At 40.2% G+C, this 22,688-nt stretch overlaps 1 pseudogene; it reads right to left on the reverse strand.

Moving 5' to 3' along the window:
* Positions 1-20,121: 20,121 nt before the first annotated feature.
* On the reverse strand, positions 20,122-21,396 carry LOC114037314 (annotated as a pseudogene).
* Between the last annotated feature and the right edge of the window lie 1,292 nt (positions 21,397-22,688).

A 22,688-nucleotide genomic window follows, 5' to 3' on the forward strand; every position in this document is an offset into this window, starting at 1 on the left:
CCTAAATTATGAACATTAAGTGTGCAAAAGCACTTAGAGAAAATGTTATAGCTTCTTCCTAAGGGAAAGGCAAATGACCTTCTCTCTCTATCCACTAATGCTTCCTTTTATATAAAAGATCCATCCATTTTCTCTTAATAGCGAATAGCATACTAGATCCTCCAAATGGGCAGCTGTACAAGGCTATCATTTAATAAAGAATAAAAACCTGTACATTTGGGTGATAATTTAAGAGCCTTAATGTTCACCCTGGTATTGAATTGTTTCAGGGAAGCCATCACAGGCGTGTCAATTACCTAAATGGATTAGGTTTGATGTTGGTTTTTCTTATAGTGCCTTCCTATTGTGGAAACCTAAATCATTCTGGTATTTCCTATGCCAAAGATTTCCTAGATAAACTCCCAGAGGGAAGTGAAGTATTTACTAACTGTGTTTTAGCAGCCATTAGCTATGGGAAGGTAGATTCCATAATGCCCAGTACCCATTCTGTAAGGCACCTTATCAGGAAAGTTTCCAAGATATACAAGTGGCAAACGGGAGCAAGGGACTCTAGCATGACACTTCAGCAACCATCCTCTCCATGCCCTCTACAGTGAAAGAAAATGGTGTGTTCTCTATTTTTTAGAGTATCTAGTTGGACTGAGAGATGTAGATTAGTACAGTGGAACAAATATTGGCCTTAGAGGGAATTAGGGTATCCCTAGAACAATTAGAAGAAAGATAGGTTTTGGGGACCCAATCTGCTAGTAGAGTTTTGGTTGGGAGAGTGAGTCCAGAGTCTTTATGTGGGCTATGTAAGTAATTTGCACACCAAGATGATGACAGTAGAATATGTAATTTGTTCCCCATCCCCAGGAGCAGTGAAAGGGGCCTTAGAAACTAAATTTGAGTCATTACTTCAAAGCCTACTGCCTGTGAGACTATGAGCAAGTCATCTGGATTCAGATCCTGGGTCTACCACCAACTACCTATGTGATCTTGGAAAAAACTGTTTCCATCATCAATCAATCAATCAGTCAACATTTAGAAAGTTCTCACCCTGTTCTAGGCAATATGTTAAGCACTGGGGATACAAAAAGAGGCAGAGGACAGGCCCTGCCCTCAAATAGCTTACAATCTAAAGAAAATAATGTAAAATGACAGGATTGGATAGTGGATTTGTAATTTTCTGAGATGCTTTGCAACTCTAATATTCAGTAATTTTACTATGGTCACTGCTTTTTCTTCTTCTCTCAGGACAAATTTATTCAATGAGGATAACGGGATCATAGAATCAGAGATCAAAGTGAACTTAGAGATCATGTAGTCCAATCCTCTTATTACAAAGATGAAATCACTGAGGCCTAGAGAGAATAAATGATTTGTCCAAACTAATATAATCTTCCCCAATCCCCTCCAGTATTCCTATGTGCCTTTGTATACAGCAAACCCTGTATTTGAAAAGACTTTCTTTCTCCTTTTCCAGTCAGAGATGTAAAAGCCAAGGGCAATGCCAGGTTTAGAATACAAATTCACTTGTAAGACACCATGTAGGATAATGGCAGATGATTCTGCGAAGCATTGCTTCATATGAAAGAGAAAAGAAGTAGGGGAAAAACAAGACTGAATAAAGCTTGCCATGAGACTCAATTAAACACATGGTAAGAACCTACTATTTGTCAGGCAGTCTGCTAGGCGCTGGTAATACAAAGACAGAAAACCACCCTAACCTTCAAGGAAATTACATTTTAATGGAGAACCTTCCTCTGGTGCTCTATAGTTAATGTCTTTGCTGAAACGTACTCTGAGCTTAATATAGTACTCTAGATGTAGACTGAGAAGGTGGGACTATCATTTCTGTAGTCCTAGTCACTGTGCCTCTCAATGGAGCTTAAGACTTCATTATTTTTTTTAGTTGTCATATAACTTTTGACTCATCTCGTGTTTAAAATCCACTAAAATTCCCCAGACTTCTTCAGTCAAATTGTAGTCTAGTCTTGCCAATTCCATTATGAATTTATGTAATTGATTTTTTGAACCCAAGTAGAAGACTTACATTTACCTCTATTAAATATCACCTATGCATAATAACAACAACCAGAGCAGCAGCAATGCCCCTTAGTGCCATCTGGGCTTGGATTCAGAAGAACTGGGGTCAAGTTCCACCTCCAATCCTTACTAGTTGTATAATACTAGTCAAATAATTTCATCTCTCTAGGTCTCAGTTTCCTCATCTATAATATGAGCATGACATTATTTTTACTACATTACCAATACTGGTTGTTGTAAGGAAAAATGCTTTGAATATCTTGAAGCACTAGATTATGTAAATATATAATTATTTACTTCATAGGTGTTAAGGAATATCAAATGATATAATATTTGTGAAGCACCTTTCTTTCAATTTACGAAGTATTATTATGTGACTACTCTATGGCTGGCACTGTGCTTGGCCTTGAGGATACAAATTCAAAATTTCCATTTGTTTCCACAATACCTGCTAGGGAACAACATATATACAGTTAAGTAAGTTAAAAATTAAATTAAAAATATGCATATATTCACTTGTGTGTATATATATGTATATATATATACATGAAATTTCAGAGTAGTGTGTTGGGGAAGTGTGCATTCTTAATAATAATTTAATAACAAAATGCTCTAAATGAAATAATAGATGTAAAGTACTTGGCAAACCTTAAAACACTGTAGGAATATTAGCTATTATTTTTATCATTATTCTCAGGGTGTCTTCTCCCATAATGTGGTTCACATTTTGAGCATGTCCCTTGAACATCACCTCCTCCCTTCCTCTTAATTCCCCCTTCTCACATGTTGCTTCTGTATTTGGGAACTAGGCAGGAGAGAAGGTTTCACAGGAGGTAGAAGTCTCTCATATAATTTCTGTTTTCTCATCACCGCCCAAGGGATATCAAGGATGAGAAAAGCTGACAATAGCTGGTTGTTTCTGCTCTTGTTTCTTTCCTAGGGCCACCTCAGGAAGCAGGGCTCCAGCTGGGCACTCTTCTCGTCTGGTGCCCTTCTTAATGGAATTCCATTGGCTGGTCTCTTTACTCTGCTCTGAGCACACCACATTGGTTGCCACCCCTGTACCTTTGGTGATGCTGGGGCTGTCCAGCTAGGCTGTCATACTTTCTTCTCTCTGCCTGAGTGATGCATTGAGATATAAAGAACACAGGATTTGAAGGCAAAAGACTTGGCTTTCAATCTAGTCTCTGCCACATACTCCCAGTATGATCTTGGAGAAATCATGAACCTCAGTTTCCTCATCACTAAAATGACAAGGTGTAGATGTTCTCTGAGGTCCCTTCTAACTTTCACGTTTTGTGATTCTATTATTGTCATTGGTTCCCCTCCCTTTGTATTTTAGGGCAAATTTCCATATAACAGTAGAGGGTCTCTTCTCAGGCAACCTTTGGTTACAGCTAGACTTAAGTCAGAAAACTGGAGCTTCCGTCTTATTTCCATCACCTACTAAATTCATGAATCAGGTCAACTAACAACCTCTCATCCACATCTATAAAATTATGATAATACTACCTGTACCACCTCTACCACAGAGTTTGTGGTAATGATTAGAAGTAAATGGATTTGCTATTAGCAAAGAACTTTATAAATGTCAAGTAATAGAAATTTAACAGGGGATGGCCAATAGAAACCTGGGCATAAGCAATCTGCTCTGTTCAGTGCCAAGAAGAGTAGGAGGCTTAGGGAGCCTGATTTTGAAAATGCATGATGATATATAGTAGAGGATCCTCTCTCCACTTCAATGCAAAAGCAGATATTCTGTGATTGTTTCCTGTTTGTTTACTGTGTGATAAAGAAAAGTTTTTTAATTGGCTGCTGGACCCACGACTTAGGGTACTTAGAGACTTAAACTCTCTCTTTTCCCTTGTGGTGAGCAAAAAAGAACTGTTATAAGAGTCGTGGTTGGGAGTAGGGAGGGGGTGATTGGTTTGGCTATGTCATTTCTCTTTTGGGCTGGCCATGTAGTCCTTGAGTGCATGGCCCTGCTCTTTCCTGTTGTATTTATTCTTTACTTATCTGAGCTGAGGGAGAATTGGAGACAGAATGACCTTGTAAACTTCAAAAGGTCCAAAAAGCCATCAGAGGTCCAGTGACAGGAGTCTGTGGCAGAGATTGCTGTAGCTGCCATAGCCAAGCTGAGCGAGGAGGCAATGTGGCCCCTAGGAATGACACATTTGACCCAGCCTAGCAGTGAACCAATCTGGCAGCCAAGACAACCACACTATATCTTGCAAGCAAGGGAGTGACTAGTCCATCATCTATGCTACATTTGGAAGTGAACTTGGTGAGAAGAATGTTTATAGCAACCACTAAATTTGAGCCCATTCTCTCTGGGGCCTAAGGTGATAGAGGAGAGAATATCACACCAGGCTTCAGGGGATATACTTCCATTCTTGCTATATATATCCCTTTGTAAAAGCTAGTAGGTGATAATTACTTATCAATAGTATTGAGTAGATATCAGTTGGTTAATGATACTGGGGAGATACAAACTGATACTGGCAAATGATATCAGGGTGCTAATCACTGGTGATTGGATGGGTACTGGGGAGAACACACTGGAATGGAAAACTCAGATTAATAGCATTAGAAGATCCCTGGCATCCTTCAGGAGTATCCCTAGAACCTTGAAGAGACAGATCAGTAGCCTTGCTCTGGGGTCCCAACCTGCCAGTAGAATTTTGGTTGGGAGAGTGAGCCTAGAGCCTGCATAGGGGTGGCTTAAACAATTTGCACACAAAGATGTTGCTGGTAGGATTGTATTTTGGGTTCCTTTTTTCCAGGAGCTATGATCATGGGATCACATATTTAGAGCTTAAAGAGGCTTTAGAGGTCACTGAGTCCAACTCACTCATTTTATAGATGAGAAAACAAGGTACAGAGGGATTGAATGACTTGCCTGGGCTCATCCTACCAGTGTCTATGGAGAGATTTGGACACAGATCTCCTGACTGCAAGGCCAGTCCCTGTCCACTACACCATGCTGCCTCTCTGTTTTACTCCAAACCACACACTTTTCTTATTCATCTTATGGCCAAGGAATTGGCATTTTTTAAACAACTGGCCAGGTTTTGGGGACTTCATTGAATCCTCATGGAGTAAAGCCTTTCTCTGCATGAAACTCACTGGCCTACATAGAGACTAAACTATGACCCTTGCTCAGCACTCTCATTGCTGTGAGTACTAAGTTGTTGCTTGTCCCTTGTTTTCAAAGAGGACCAATGACATCAATGTCCTAACTCAAATGTTAATTGGATTTAAGTGAGACAGAATTGCACAAAAGTTATCAGTCTCACTCTCTCTTCCAGACTCATCAAAGTCCAGTGGCAAGACAAAAGTCAAAATGACCTCTGATGGCCTAGGATGCAATGGATGACCTTGGCATCTTCAAAGTTTGAGTGCTCCATAGTGCATGCTTCATGACTACTGGGACAAATTATTCTCATCCACCCATTCTGCCCGGTTAAGGTTTCATATACTTGCGGTAGACATCCCCTTAACTCACCGATAGGTTTGAGATCTATCAGTTACCCTCAGACTGGTTTAGCCTGTCTGACAAGATGATCTGCTGGGGTGTGGCTATTGTGCTTACTACAGCATCTTAGAGTCACAGGTGATAGTTAGTTGACAGGTGGACACCAAAGGTAGATGAGCAGCCCTGAAAAAAGCTCAGCAAGCCCTCACACCAGAGGTGTCAATCCTCCCTGAACATCCTATACACTCTGAGTACTAAATACAGATAAACAATGAATAAGAACCTGAAGTACAATTATAATATGTTAAAAGGATGCCTTGGGAAATCTCTTCCAAGAAAGTCCTTCAGAATGAAAGAATGGTAGAAGTCTTAGGATGAGATGATCATTAAAACACATCTCTTGGTGAGTACTGTCACAGAACGCTGATTGGTATGTCTGATTTTCTCTGGAAAGTGCCAACAGTACAAAGTGTTGTATTTTGACAGACTTTTTAGTCCCAGGGAGGGGACTTTAATAGTGTCCTTAGAGCACAGATGAGCATTATTTAAGTATTGTATCTTTTGAGTACTTGAAATCATAACACCCTTAGTGTGGCAGAAGAAGATATACACATGTGATTTATCATACATCAGAATATTCAACAGATTGCCCAGTCATACTTGTCATCACATGCTATCACCTGATGGGATGGCTTTTACTTTTCTCACAATATGTGCTGGGGTTGGATAAAAAATTATTTTTCTATGACTCACTAGAGCCCATGCTTCTGTGGTTGAAATGAATTATTCTCTGATACTCTTAGTGTTTCATGTAAGAAGGGAAAGGAATAAATTTATCTTTGCAACAGAAAACATCAAACTCAAACCCCCACAAAATAACCCCATTTTAGAGGTATAAAAGCATGGAATGGGCACATTCAATGTAGCAGGTATATGTAGGCATGTATCTAGAGTACTTAGTTAAGCTTCTTTTCCCTTTATATTCGTTTTTTGAAAAAGTTTTTATGAAGGACTGTTTACTATAAAAATATAGCAATAACAGATAACAATAAGCTACACACAAAAGCCAGGGGCATGGTTTAACTACAGATATTAATATAAGTGGATACAATGATGAGAGTTGTTCTCCCCAACACCTAGAGGCAGATTCTGTATTATACCACCTTGGTCCTGGGGGAGATTGGGCTCAAACTTAAAGCAGTTTCTACACAGCAGGGGTCCCACCAAGTTCACTTTCAGCTACCACTGGGCAGGGTCAAGAAAGTTGCTCAGTACTTTGTTCCTCATATCTGTTTCCAGCAGATCCCAATATGGACTCTAACTCCAAGACCTGACTGTTTTGACCTTCCAAAGCTTACAAGGTCATCATACTTTTTCACTTAAGAGAAAGAAAGAAGAGTATGTTATAGAAGTTTTAAAAGCAAAAGCAAGACCATGCACTCTTTGCTTTATGTTGGCCCAGGATGAGAGGGAACCCATGGTTCCCCCCCCCCCCCACCTCAGAGAAGCCCACAGCATCTCTACAGTATCAGCCCGAAAGACTCCCCCTTCTATTTTCCTGGGATGGAATGTAGATTCTGCAGTCAAGATATGAATACTATTAGTCCTGGGTCCTCATCACCCTCCCTATCTGCTTTTTTCTGGGTAGAAATAGCAGCTGACAATCCCTGAGTTGATACAATATTAATGATAGAGTCCATCTGCTTGAATTGGTCCTTGGACATGATCTCTAAAAGTAGAGGAAAACCAATTGGAGCTAGATCAAGGAGAGGGAGATAATACTAAAAGCTTCAGAGAGAGCCTCCTCAAGGAAAGGAAGCCAGAAAAAGCAGAGAGAAAACACAGAGAGAAAGGAGCTCCCTATAAGCTAGAGGAAGAAATGAGCTGCATCTTGAGAAGTTCTTCTGAGAGAATCTAACATGTCAGAAAGACACAGACACACAGTGAGAGGCAAGGCTGTACATTGCCTTGGAAAGAGTTCTGTGCATTTCTGTGGCTTCTACAAGGTATCATTTTCTCCTAGGTATAGGCACCAGATAGAGACACAGAAAAGGAGATGAGAGAAACAAATGAAGAGACGATGAAAGATGAGATGAGAGAGAAAGAGAAAGGGGATTTGGAGCCATGGCAAGAGGTGGGAGTAGAAAAAAAAACTTCTCTTGGACCTAATTAAGGCCTGCAGGTCATACCATCTAAATGATGCCAAAGAGGAATAAGCTATACACAAAAGGAGCTACCTGTACCAAGACAATATCTGGACCTATCTCTTTACTGGTACTCCAAGTCATGTGGGCTTTATTGAACCAGAGAAGATGAGACTCAACAGATGGAGAGGTTTGCTTTAAGCTCTCAGAAAAGGATTGAAGAATTCTGTTATGGGGCTTGGATAGGAATTCGTTCTACATTATTTATTGTGTTAAATAAATCCTAATGTGAGAAATGATTGTTAATAATCAGTGATTTGGGGAAATCTAGTTTCCCCTTTTTCTATAATTCTCATTTGAAAATTCAGTCTCTTGAAAGACACAACTGATAATGAGATTAAATTAACTCTCCTCAGTCTTGGTCAGATCCTACCCAGCTTTATAAGGAATTTAATCTCATTGTGTTCTACTCAGGTTTGGGTAGAGATAAATTCTTTGATTACATTGCTCAAGGCTGGGGGTAATTTAGAAGTAAATGGCGCAATCAAAGTTCATTAGAATAGATTCAGTCCCTCATTGTAATATTCAATCTCCATTACTTGTTAACCAATAAGAACTGATTTGCCACACTCTGGAGCATTCACTTTTCCAAGGTGATCTAACCTTGAGCCCGATGCCATAAAGGTCTTTGGCATTTAAGAGTGCCACTTACCTCTTTTATTAAAATGCTTTCATTATTAATAAAATGATTACCTAGAAATTATGTTTCTCAAACTTTTTATATGTCACTCTGTTCTGTATCCAATAACTTGTTAGCCTGTATGCTTCCACGAAAGTTAAGGATCCTTAGGAAGTTATAAACTAAATTTCAATGTTCTCAAGAGGAACTCTAGTTGAGGGCAAAATGAGTCCCATGGAGATTGTTATTGAGAAGGGTCCCCAAGTGAATCCAATTCATCATGCCAGGGGCATGGTTTAATTACAGCTATTAATATGAGTGGATACAAGGACCAGAGTTGTGATAAAATGTGCTTATCTAGCTCCATTCTATGGGATGAGATATTTGAGGAGACTAGGACCAGAGAATCATAGAGCTAAAGCTAGAAGGGGCCTAACATGCCATCTAGATTGGATAATAATAGGATTTCTGGCAACTGTCACAGTATCAAATGACCAAGTACAACTTGAAGCAACATCCCTAGAAGGTCCATCATAAGGGCACATTAACATGAAGGAGATGAAAAAGAAAATAACAGCTAAGAAACATACTGCCAGGAAAAACTTAGATAAATGGATGAGAGGAGACTTTTGTGTGTATAATTATTTTCAGTCTAAAAAATTTGAATTAAAAAATTTTTACATCAATTTCATTTCCAAATACATCCATCTCCACCCGCTCTCCCAGTGAAAAAGTTCTTGTAACAAAAAATAAGAAAGAAAAAAAAGTAGGTAAACAAAAACTAACATATAAATCAAATCTGATAGTAAATATGATGTTTCACAACCAGAGCACTTCTTTTCCCCTACCACCTCTGCAAAGAAGGGAGAAACATTTTATCTTCTCTTCTCTGGAGCTCAAATTACTCATTTTAGCTACTAGATGTCAAATTTTTGGTTTTGTTTTTCTTAGATGTTGTTTTTCTCTCCATTTCCATGTTGTAGTCATTGTATATATTTTTTCCTGGTTCTGCTAACTTCATTTTGTATCAGTTTACATAAGTCTTCTTATGCTTTCCTCTCTTCTTTATATTCATCATTTCTTATGCTGCAGTGATATTCCATGAGATTTTTTAAATATAAGGGCTTTGTCCAAAGAGGTAGAAAGGATATTATTAACACAGATACTACAAATAGAGGCCAGAGCCCCAGAAAAGGATAAATGGCCTGGGTAGGTAGTCAGGCTTGGTTAAAGGACTATTTAACCATCTACTTAGCTTCTTTGAGCTGGTAGCAATGCCATTAGCAACAAGTGAGTCCAAATGCAGAAGTTTAGGGAGATAATTCTGGTAATATAGTACATAAAATTAGTTTCCAGTGATCTGAAGTCACTTCTGGCTCCTCTCCTCACTTTCTAATCCTTTCCACCTCCTTTCCATTAGCCTTCTTATTCCCCAAATGTCTCTGACTTCCAAGTCTCCATTCTGATGGCATCCTTCACACCCTGGAGATGCCCGTTCCTGGTGGCTTTCTCTTCTGATTGGTGAGTCTCTAGCCCAGACTTCCACTTTATGAAGACTCTACTTCTCCTTCTCCAGATTTTACTACCTCCTCACTGGATGTCACACCCTTTGTTCCCAGATAACTCCCACTCCTTCTAGGTCCTTTAAGAATCCAATTCCTCGAGAATAAGAACTATCTTTTTGCCTTTCTTTATATCCTTTGTGCTTAGCACAGGATCTAGCATAGTAAGCACTTAATGAATGCATGTTCTATTTGTTTGTCTATCTATCTGTTTGTCTGTCTGTCTATCTATCTATCTACCTATCTGTCTATATCTATCTCTCTATTTGTGTCTATGTCTATCTGTGTGTGTCTATGTCTGTCTATCTATGTCTATCTCTCCGTCTATGTGTGTCTATGTCTGTCTGTCTCTATTTATCTGTCTATCTATATCTATCTCTCTATTTATCTGTGTCCATGTCTGTCTGTCTATCTATCTAGCTAATCTATCTCCATCAGTGACTACTATAGAGAAGCAACAAATTCTTCCAGGAAACCTTACACTGCATTTTCTTTTACCTGAATGCATATCTCACCCAATCAAATATTTAACCATAGCTTTTAGCAAGTGGAAAATTTATATAGGTATATCCAAAAAACACCTCTGGGAGGACCCAACTTCCCAATTTTCTTTAAATTTGATTTAGGGTGACTGCAGCCTGATGGATATCTTCAGGACCCCTGAGATAAAGAGGCTCTGGAGTTTGTCTTCTAAGCCACATGATGTTGGAGTTCCTGAGGATCCAGGGATTCAGAGTAGAAGCAGAGGAAATAGTGAGGACTGAAAGCTGACCTAGCTCTGACTCACACATGCAGGCTTTAGTGGAAGCAGAACATTTAGACACATCACGTATAAGCCTTTTGTTTCTGCATTTTGCTGCTTGTCATTGGATTCTCTTTCCACTCTATTTATCCCCAAACCAGAAGACAAGATTAGCTCCGATTCTGACTATTGCTAATAGCAATATTTGGAAGACATGAGTGGGTGTGTGTGTGTATGTGTGTGTGTGTATGTGTAGATAGATTATATATAGGAGAAGGATTTTAATGCATGGCTAGGGTAAAATCTTATAGGCTCTTAGGTCAGCAGAAAAGAATAGTGCTTGATATTCATGAGGGTCTGTCTAATTTTGCAGAGGTTATCATTTGGTGTTGAGGCTATTTCCTTTTATTTAAAAAAGGGAGGAAAAATGCCCTCCTATTTCTCTGCTGGAGGCTTTTCTGTTGTTGTTGTTGGTTTTTTGTTTTTTTTTTTGTACAGGCTCAAGGCCACTTCAAGCAAATGTGTTGGTCTTTCAGTGCCTGAATCCAATCCTTTTTTTAGAACTTAAGTCTTCAGAAAGTCGCTCCTCTGATCTCTATTCTAAAGGGAAAAAAAAACCTTAAGTGAGACAAAACCAGCTAAATCTGGCTCAAGCACTACATAGGGAAAAGGGGTGTGTGTGGAGATACAAGTGAACTCAGAGCATAAAAGCAAATCCATGGAAATAATGTCCAATGCTACTGTCAGGAGCCACTCCATCACTGGATTGCAGATTTAATACCCCTCCCTCTCACCATGTCATAGCATCACAGAATCATAGATTTAGAAGTGAAAAGGACTTTAGGAGGTCATCTAGTCTAACTCCATTTCTCAAGTGAGGAAACTGAGATCCAGAGAGGTTAAATGACTGTCCTTAGTGTGAATTTGAAAACACATACAGGTGAGCAGTTTAGTTTTATTTTGGATAGTTTTGTTCCCAATAGGCAGAAATGGCTGAGGAAATCGGTGAGGCAGGGGAGAAATATTTGTTACCTGAAATTCATGTTAAAAATGTGATAGGGTAGGGACAGCTAGGTGGTGCAGTGGATAAAGCACCGGCCCTGGATTTAGGAGGACCTGAGTTCAAATCTGGTCTCAGACACATAACACTTACTAACTGCGTGACCCTGGGCAAGTCACTTAACCCCATTGCCTAGCGTAAAAAAAAAAATGTGATAGTGTGTCATTGTGACCTTATGTAAGTCACAATGGAATGGAAGAAGTAGGACACAAAGTTTTGTAATCAACATTTTATGTATATATATACACATTTAAATATATAAAACATAAACGTGATACATACACATGCATGTATGTATGTAAATATATGTTGCAGTGGGCAGTGTACCAAATTTGATTTCTAATACCAGTTAGTGTTGGGAAAAGCTAACTTCAAACCCTGCCTCAGACACTAGCTGTGTGATCCTGGTATATAACAGGGTACATGTGCAGAGTACCTCAGATGGTCTCTCTCTATATGGACAAGCTGAGGAGCCAGCTTCTGAAAGACCATGATGACATGTAAGGGAAGGGCCTTGGAAAGACTGTGGAACATGAAACTGATTCTAGTGGGTTAACCATGTGGTGAATGGGAGACTCTTTGATAGGATGCAGAAGCATTCCAAAAGGCTTAGTTGACCCTCTCCATCTCTCTTGCCTCCTTACTTTCTTCTGCTGTGTTCATGGCTAGACTCCTTTGCTCATAGAATCTGATGAAAGACCATGCTGTATGTAAGGGGAGAATCCTTGGTGCCTGCTTACCATTGAGGCCATGTGGCCCTGAGAAATGGGCCTCAGTCCTTAGCTGCTGTGTTTGGCCTTTTCTATTCTAGATGATATGAGTGGAGTCTTGTGAGTTTCAAAAGGTCAGGTGGGTATTCTAATTTCCTGATGTTTCAGAGACCAGGTTTACAGTCAGTTCAGCCCTGTGTCGCAAGGAGCAAGAAGTGACCTTCATTAATGACCTATCAATGATAGCTGGGACAAGAACTCATCCAGCATCTGGAAAGGATCTTGGTGGAAACAATCCTATGTGGGAACTGAGCTAAGATTCTGTCCTTTGAGGCATCAAGATAAAAATGCTTGTATGTTTGTTCTTGTTACGTCTTTGAAAGAATTATCCCTTTGTCAAAAACAAAAACAATAATAACAACAAAAAATAACAACAATGAGACTGAGGTGCTAGTCACTGGCACCTAACGATGGAGGAATGCAGCTGGTGGGGACTTAAGTAAATGCAGTAGATAAGAGACAGGAACTCCTTAGGATGACCTAAAACTTCAAAAGCAGATTTAGCTTGCCTGGCTCTGGGGCAGTGAGCACGCTCCTTACACTGAACAAATCATTCAACCTCTTTGAGCCTCAGTTTACTCATTTGCAAATTAAGATAATAAGGAAGATGAAGTATCATCTGCCTCACAAGAGCATTGTAAAGATCAAATGAGAAAACATATATAAAGTGTTGTATTTTTTTTGCAAATTTTTTGTTGTTGTTCAGTTACGTACAAATCTCTGTGACCTTGTGTGGGGTTTTCATGGTAAAGATACTGGAGTGCTTTGCCATTTCCTTCTCCAGCTCATTTTACAGAGGAAGAAATTGAGGCAAATAAGGTCAAGTGACTTGTCCAGGGTCACGTAGCTAGTAAGTATCTGAGGCTACATTTGAACTCAGGAAGATGAGTCTTCCAGACTCTAGGCCAGGTGTTCTCTATCAGCTGCACCATCTGTTAGGTAGAAAAGGCAATCACAGGACTAAGGGGATTGCGGCATGAGCTCTTATTCTTTAGCCTTTTTCTGAACAGTCTCTCTTGCCCTGAGGTCAAAGCCTTTTTTTTTTTTTTTTGCATTTGTATTTGTAACCTAGCCTCAGTCCAGTACTTGACACTTACATGCTTTTTCATTCATTCACTTATTCACGAAGACCCAAGATTCCTTAGCTCCTTTGTTTGTAGGCATTTCAAGGATAACTGACTGGTTCTGCTACCGCATGGGAGGTTCTCTGGGCTTAAAGATGTTTGCAGGCTAACTACAATTGCTGTGAAGAGTTCATGATTGATTGTATTGACAATTCCAATTCCTGGAGGTAGGACTGGCCATGGGGGTGTCAGACAAAGAGAGAGGTGGCATGGTTTAGCGGGTTGAGTGCTCTACCCACGCAATAATTATAAAATTTACTAAAATGTGCAGAAAAAAGTCAAGATCCCACCATTTATTGTTTCAAGATTTTTAAGGACAGTTAACCTTACAGATCTCAAAGCCCCCTGAAAGTCTCTCCTTCAACCAGAAATCTCTCATTATAAGTGAGAGATTAAGTTCATAGAGGGTTGCTTGTTAAATAGAAGCACAGAAATTGTGCCTCTATTGAAATATGCTCAGTAACTCTCTGTGGAATACTGAATTTGGACTCTGTAAGTAAAATCTTCCTAATAATTAAAACTAAGTATGTAATGGGCTATCTTGGGAGGCAGGGAATTCCCCGTCATTAAAGAGCTGGATTATGAATTGTTGAAGAGTGTTTAATAGATGTAGATCATCTTCATAAAGATTTTTTATAAAGATAAGACATTAAGCACAAAGGCTGTTAATTATTGATGTCCCTTCAATTATGTAGGAACTAGCACAGTACAGTACCAAAAACACTGACTCTGGTGTCAGGAGATCTACCTTCAAATCTTGTCTCTGATGATACTATATGTCTGAGCTTGGCTAAGTCCCTTACTCCCTTCATGTATAAAATAAGAGAGTTGGGCAAGATGACGGAGGTCCTTTCTATGGTTCTTTCTTTATTTTTTTTGAGTAGTGATATAATTTATGAATTTTTTAAAATTATAGATGGAGTGCTGGAAGGGACTTCAGAGACCATTAAATTTCTGTTTTATAAATGAGGAAACTGAGGCTGAAGGAAGGTTGAATGACTTGCCTAAGGTCACGAAGACTGATAGCATCAGAGATAGGATTTGAACCCAGGTCCTCTCCAGATCCATTGTATTTTTCCATTTTTCTATTCTTCCTTTCCCTGGGGCTAGGACTGCTGATTCCAGTGACCACCTAAACCAGCAGATTATGAGTCTCAGATAAGTGAAAGCATTATACAAGATCACCAGTCTGTCAGGGCTGGACCAACTCGCCACAACTCTTCAGTCTTTGGAGCCCCCTGGCGAGACTTCTGCAATTTATCAGTGGCCCTGCATCGTTAGCCATCTGTTTGCTGACAACCCAGGGAAGGGCTACCCTGATGCTTAGGCAAATGCCAAGATTGGGGGAAGGACAATTCTCTCCTGGGGAGGGATGCAGGATCTGAATTGGGAGGCAGGCAAGTATGAAACAAAAGATAGTCCACTTCAATACCCATTTTCTTCAGGACACTGAAATCCAAAGGACTGAGAAAAGCAGTTGTAAGAGCCAAGATTCAAATTGGATGACAGTAAAAGATTAGAAAGCAAGTTTCTGAGCATTCCAGAGAGCAGACAATTAATTAATCTGTGTTATAATTTCCCTAAAGTTTAGGTCTTTTTTGGAGGCTACCTTCATACCACACCACTCCTCCCTCCCCAAACCAAATTTAAGATGTATTCCAGCAACATAAACATATTGCTCTGCACACAGTAGGAGCTTGAGAATGGATTGTTGCATAGGATTGCTGTAAAATTCAATAGAGGAAAACCTGTTTATCTGGGGAAACTGGAAGAAGGAAAAACATTTTGTAAAGGTTTAGATTATCTATTAGTTCTGGTATTCAATAAGGAAATGACAAGCATGGGTCCACACCAGCTGCCTAGCCAATAATAGTCAACTAAAGAAGCATTAGGGTGACTTTTAGCTGCATCCCAGGTTTCTTTGCTCAAGGCTTAGGATCTTAGACTGATGAGCAAAAAGAGACCACAGAGATCATCTAGTTTAATTCTCTCATCTTACAAATGGGGAAACTGAGGCCTGGAATTGGGAGGTCCTATGAGTAGTTAGAAGAAGCAACCTGATCTCATTCCAAATTCAATACTTTCCCCTCTATTTTATATAACTGAGCCAGCTTTTAACTAACCTTTCCCATCCTGGCCAGCCAAGGAAAGGACAACAGGTTCATTCAGATTATGTAAGTAATGAATGGCAGAAGTGGAGTTTGAATCCTTGTTCTCCCACCCCAGATCCGTGGTTCATCCCCTGTACCAATCTGCCTCTCTTATTTAGTCTTAAGATGCTACTGCTTCCAACAGGTACGTCCTCCTCATCAACAAACATTTATTGTGTGTAGGACATTGTGCTATACACTGTAAAAAATATAAACAAGCCAATTAATCAATCAATTGAGAAGTAATTATTAACCTATTATGTCCCAGGCACTATGTTGGGTGCCAGGGATATAAGTACAAAAGAATGAAATGATCCTCACCTCCAAAGAGCTTACCTTTTAAGGGGAGGCTTAGATTTTCCTTATGGACAGCTATGTGGTACAGGGGATAAAGTCAGGAGGACCTGAGTTCAAATCTGGCCTCAGACACTTACTAGATGTGCAACTTTGGGCAAATCACTTACCCTGTTTACCTCAGTTTCCTCATCTGTAAAATGAGCTGGAGAAGGAAATGGCAAAGCACTCCATCTTTGCCGTGAAAACCTTTGTGGGGTCACACAGAGTCAGACATGACTGAAATGACTAAACACCAAGATATATATGTATATATACATATATATATGTATCCCCAGACAGATTTGTAGAGCACAATGAGCAATGGATCTGCAGTCTGTGGACAAGGATTTAAATCCCACCTCTGCCATTTATTGCCTGTGTGACCCTAGGCAAGTCAATTAATAAATATGTGTTAAGTACTTACTATGGGCCAGGTACTGCGCTATGTACTGGGGATTCAAAAAGAGGCAAAAGACAGTCCCTGCCCTCAAGGAGCTTACAACCTAAAGGGAGAAACAACATACAAACAAATATATACAAACCAAGCTATATATATATATATATATATACACACACACATATATAGGATAAATAGTAAATAATTAAAAGAGGGAAGGAGCAGCTAGGTGGCGCAGTGGATAGAGCTCTGGCCTCAGAGTCAGGAGGACTTGAGTTCAAGTCCAGCCTCAGACACTTGACACTTACTAGCTGTGTGACCTTGGGCAAGTCACTTAATCCCTATTGCCTCACCAAAAGAGAGAGAGAGAGAGAGAGAGAGAGAGAGAGAGAGAGAGAGAGAGAGAGAGAGAGAGAGAGAGAGAAAGCACTAGAATTAAGAGAGGTTAGGGAAGGCTTCCTATAGAGGGTGGGATTTTAGTTGGGACTTAAAGGAAGCCAGGAAGGTCAGTCAGTAGTCAGAATGGAGGAGGAAGACATTCTGAACATGGGGGACAATCAGAGAAAATGCCTGGAGCAGAGAGATGCAGTACCTAATTTGTGGAACAGCCAGGAGGTCAGTGGCACTGGATTAGACTAGACATGTTGGGGAGTGAGGTTCCTAGCTTTAGATCTGATGAATAGTTGAAGATGCACATTATGTCCCTCCTTTGGCTACTATTCCTGAATCCCTGATGTAACTCATGGCTAGTGAGGGAGAAAGTGGGCATTTTTTCAGCAGCTCCCACAAAGATAGAAATGCCAAATATAAGCCAGAATTCTCTCTTCTGTTTGCAGCAGATCTCTAAAACACCTTCTAGCAGGAAAATTCTGATTGCGGAGGCTACAGTTTAAGCAAGCCCAGGCTCTCCTACTGCCTTTGTGTTTATTTTCTCCCTAAGACAAATCAAGAGACCTGGACCCAGAGCTCAAAAATCAATGAGACAGTAATTACCAAAAGTCTTTCTAGCCATACTTATTAACAAGCATTATTATAAAATGGAATACAATCTGGAGAAATATTTTTGAACCATTAAGAATGCTTATATAGAATCTACATGACAAAGAATACCTCAAAAGCCATTGATTGGTAATTTTTAATCCTATGAATAGAATATATATGGTCTAACAAAGATCAACAGGAATATAGAGGATTTAAAAATTTATATTTACTTTAAAGACAATCCAGAAACAAATTTAAGGGATCTTTGCCCCTATTTCATTGATATGTAATTGGAGATTAATGTAGATTTTGTTTTTTGTTTTTTACCCAGCATGGTGCAATCCTTCCATTTTCCTCCAGCTGTCCCAAGAATTAATAGGAGCAACTCTAGGTCTTGTTTACAATGTGATTTTCTTTCTTCCTTTCTTTCTTCCATTTCAATGTGTTTTTTGCTACCATGTAGCAGCCATGCGGATCAAGGTAGATGAGTCACAGTAATTAAATGATTGCACTGCCTCTGTGAGCTGTGATTTGGAAAGGATGAAAGCTTAGTTTTTTCCATCAACAAAGCCAATTTCAGCCAAGCTGCTCTCCAGAGTGCCACCCGCATTAAAAAAAAAAATGACATGTTTAAAGTAATCAGCACTGGAGGAAATTTAAACCCATCATCACAGTAACATGGATGGATTGTAAATTTACGTGGCATTTATGACTCCCACAAAGAGCAAGTTCCAAATGTATCAGGGAACCATTGGGCAAACAGAGCCCTGCAGATGGAAAACACCCACTGGGTGAGCGTAGGCATAAAGGGTTCTAATAAATTAGAGTAAATAACGGCTGCTCGCATTTACTATTGCTTTTCTGCTGAACCTACCAAGGAAGGCAAGTTAGCTCTAATTGGTGAACTCGGTGCTTTCTCTAAGAAACAGGCACTTAGAGCAATTAAGACAGATGCAGCAAAAACAGCTCCACATTGATGAAATGACAGGCAGTACCCAGGCCCAATATGCATAATGAGTGACTGCGGATTTTAATGGATGGTGGCTTGGAAACTAATGGACAATTAATGCACAAGGCAGGCCTTCCCCGGGAGATGACAGGTTTCTGAAAGGAACTACTCCCACTGCGAGAGCAGTTGTAGTTCTGTGTGACGCAGAGGGGACACCTTTTCATTTAACTGAAGGAGAGTGTGTCTGGGTATGTCCTTGCTTTCCCCTTGGATTTTTCCAAGCCTGTTCAGCAATAGAACAGTTCACCCTGTTGACTCATCTGGTGCTGAAAGCTCCAAGTTTAACCTCCTACTGTCAGGAGCTGCTCTACTGGATGTCAACCCCCTCCCCCCACCCTTAACCCCTACCCCAGTGCTTCCCTACAGAATGACTCAAGTGCCTACCCTAAGTCATTTCAGCACAGGTAAACAGGTGCCCAGAGCTTTAATCTTACCTTATATATTTCTGCAGGGAAAGGAGCCAGACAAGATATATTACAGTTTTACATACTACCAAATATTTGAAACTTTTTTGGGGTGAAGAGTAGAGGAAGGGTCATGAGACCTATGATTTCATTGACATAGGAAACCAATGAAACTTCCTCTGTATAGCAGGGGTTCTTAACCTGGGGTTCATGAACTTTGTTGTTTTTTTTAAAGATATATTTTGGTAACTATTTCAACATAATTGGTTTCCTTTTTAATCCTATGTATTTTATTTTATGCATTTAAAAACATATTTCTGAGAAGGGGTTCACAGGCTTCACCAAGCTGCCAAAAGAGGCCATGACACAAACAAGGTTAAGATCACCATCCTCTGTAGACACCACATGGGCACCTGCTCTTCAATTTATGGTCTTAAAGATCTTCCTAGGGGCATGGAGAGGTTGTCATGCAACCAATATGTGCCAGTCACTGCAGTTGAACTTGAGTTGTTTTTTTTTTTTTTTACTGCAATGTCAATTCTCTATTTACTTAGATGCATTGTCTCATTTGAGACATATGTCAACAAAAACATCAGCACAAATAAGAATTGTAATGAACAGATATGTATCTGGCATCTCAAACTCTTGGAGATATTTATCTCCTTCCGGTTACTACAAAATAGGCAGGTAACTGGCTACAGAGGATAGAGTGCCAGGTCTGGAGTATGGAAGACTCAACTTCCTGAGTTCAAATCTGGTCTCAGACACTTACTAGCTTCATGGTCCTAGGTAAGTCACTTGACTCTGTTTGCCTCAGTTTCCTCATCTGTAAAATGAGCTGGGAAAGGAAATGACAAACCTTTCCAGTATCTTTGCCAAGAAAACGCTAAATAGGGTTAGATATTAGGAAGACCTTAATGACTGGTGACAAAAAGACAGAAATTCCCAACTAGAATTAAATTGCATCTTAAGAGTTTAAGCTAATTGATTAAAATTCAGAACAAATTAGAACCAAATTCCTTGAATATAAAAGTTGTTTCATTCTTTGTATTGAATCCCTTGTTTAGCACAGTGCTTGGCACATAGTAGTTGCTTAATAGATGCTTGTTAAATGATTTTTTTGGCTGTGAGTTGTACATTTTATTCAAAAGTTTAAATGTTCTTCAGATAATCCACAGCTTTTTCTATGAAAGCCCTTGTGTAGTTTGCTCAGACAACTGAAATTAGAGGATGGGGCAGTGTGTCAGATGAAGGTTACTCTCATAAGTGCTCATCAGTCAAAAGCTTTGTCACAGCTTCTTCAATGGGTCTTATCATATAGAAGGCTGGGAGATGATCATGCTGACCTGCCAAGATCTGTTGGAATCCCTTAAATGGTTTCTTTTAGGAGTACCAGATTTCTATATGTCCTGTGAATATCTCAGCAACCAGGAATAGCTGTGACAAGAAATACTGGATTTTCTGGGCATGAGACACTGTCAACTTATTTTCTTTAGACAACTCATCCATACCGAATATAATAATGATGTCCTGTAGGATCTTTTGCACAGCACAACATCATCTTGCTCATTGCCAATAATGCTGGGGTCCATAATCCTGGAGGTAGAGTCCAGGGAATTCAGCTCAGCAATGGCCTGTGACAGCACAATGGTAGCATCCAAGTGGGCAAAGGTGGTGGTAGGAGCGGGGTCATTCAAGTCATCAGCAAGCACATAAGATGGCTTGCACAGTGATGATAGAGCCCTTCTTAGTTGTGGTAATTCTTTCCCGCATGGTGCCTGTATCAGTGGCCAAGGCAGGCTGGTAACCCATAATAGAGGTGATTCTGTCTAGTAAAACAGATACTTCTGAGCCAGCCTGAGTGAATCAGAAGATACTACCAATGAAAAACAGTACATATTGACCCTCTTGGTCTCTGAAGTATTCAGCCACTGTGTGGCCAGTCGAGGGTACCTGGGCCCACATGCCAGGTCGTTCATTCATCTGGCCATATACCTGATGCTACATTAGAAGTGGCATCTTTCAGATTGATGACACCAGGCTCAATCCTCTTATGGTACAAGTCAGGGCCCTCTTGGGTCCATTAGCAAACACAGAATAACCACCACGGACCTTACCAATTTTGACACACTTGGCATGGGGGGCCAAGAGATCCATAACTTTGACGCTAGTAACCAGGAATTCTTGTTCCACATTTATCTCTATGAATTTAAAAGCCTCAGCATGTATAGCAGCAAAGTGTTTGGTTTTAATTGGGCCTCTTTCATTGATAGACTCTCCAATCACATTCATGATTCTTTCCAGCATCTCAGGCCCCACAGGAATTTTAATTGGGGCATTAGAATCCAGGACCTTCTGACCTCTCACCAATCCTTCAGTACCATCCATAGCAATGGTCTGGACTGTGCTCTCACCCAGATGTTGGGTGACCTCCAGAGCCAGCCTGGTTTCCCTGCCCCGTATTTCTAGGGCATTGAGGATAGAAAGGGGCCTTTTGTTGAACTGCAAGTCCACCATAGTCCCAATGACAGCCATGATGGGGGGTATTGCCCTCAGTAGGGGTTAACAAAGCCACCTGTAACAAGGTCTGAGACTGGAGCAGCAGTGCTGAAGTGCTGAGGACCGACACAAGGTGCCCGAGAACCTCAACATAGCAATGTCTGGAGAGACTGAGCCGATTGATTTTCATACAGAAATAATGCTATACATGTTATCATCAGGGAGCACTGTGAATATTTAGGTAAACTGCCTGTTTTCAGTCAGGATCCTTAGGGCAACTGATTGTTGTCATTCACCCATTTGCTGTAATGTTACATTATAGGTTCTTATGTCAGTCTGTAAGTATGTCCATCAACATCTTCCAGCTCACCCCCAGCCACTCCTCTATTCACAAAATGGATGAACAAATGAAAAAGTATTAGTTAAGTACTTAATATGGGCCAAGCATTGTTTTAAGCACTGGGAATACAGATACAAAAATGCCCCTCAAGAAGCTTACATTCTAGTTGAGAGAGATAACACATAAAAGGGTAGGGTGGCCAGGGAGGAGTATTTTGATTAGGAATGTTACAAGAAGGTGATTGCGCTCACAGAGCCATAGAATCCATAGGAGAGTTGATCAACATAACCTTTCCTTTAGGCATGGTATGGTTCCCAAAATGGAAAGTGTGTGAGGGAAGGAGGGGAGAGGGGAAGGGAGAAGGTCAGAGGGGCAATTTGTTGAAGAGATGGCCAGGTAGTAAAAGGTGAAGCTTGGGTGGAGTCAGCTTGGCCTGCTATAGTGAACCGTGTTAAGGATACACCAATCAGGACAATGGGACCTCAGGACAGGGATTCCAGAAGATGCTGCTTGTTGATCAAACCTCTAGGTAGTAGAGTAGGAGAGATATCATGTTGTAGCAAAGAGAGCTGTATTTGGAGTCAGAGAACCTTGGTTCAAATCTCAGCCCTGGTATTTCCTACCTGTATGACCTTGCACGAGTTATTTAACCCCTCTATGTGCTATGTCAATGTTTATTCCCTTCCCTCTGCCTTCCTTAATGGCTGTAGGACCTGAATCTTATTCCCACTTCCTTCTCTACATTGCCTTTCATTGCCTTGGCTAGGAACTCTTTCTCATTCTGCTGCTTAAATCTGCTAGTTCTGTGCCAATGGAACAGGAAACTTCTTCCCAGGGTACAGGAGCAGGCTAAACTGCAGAAAAACCTTTCTCTTTATCACTATGCATCTGCAATAATCTCAATCTCTTTCCTTCATCTTGGGCCCAGTGAAGCCCCTGTCCTGTGAAAATTACTTTCAAAATTCATATTCTTGGTAGCCCCAAAGTC

Source organism: Vombatus ursinus, unplaced genomic scaffold, assembly GCF_900497805.2.
Source record: "Vombatus ursinus unplaced genomic scaffold, bare-nosed wombat genome assembly UNPS02000582.1, whole genome shotgun sequence".
In the NCBI taxonomy this organism is placed as follows: domain Eukaryota; kingdom Metazoa; phylum Chordata; class Mammalia; order Diprotodontia; family Vombatidae; genus Vombatus; species Vombatus ursinus.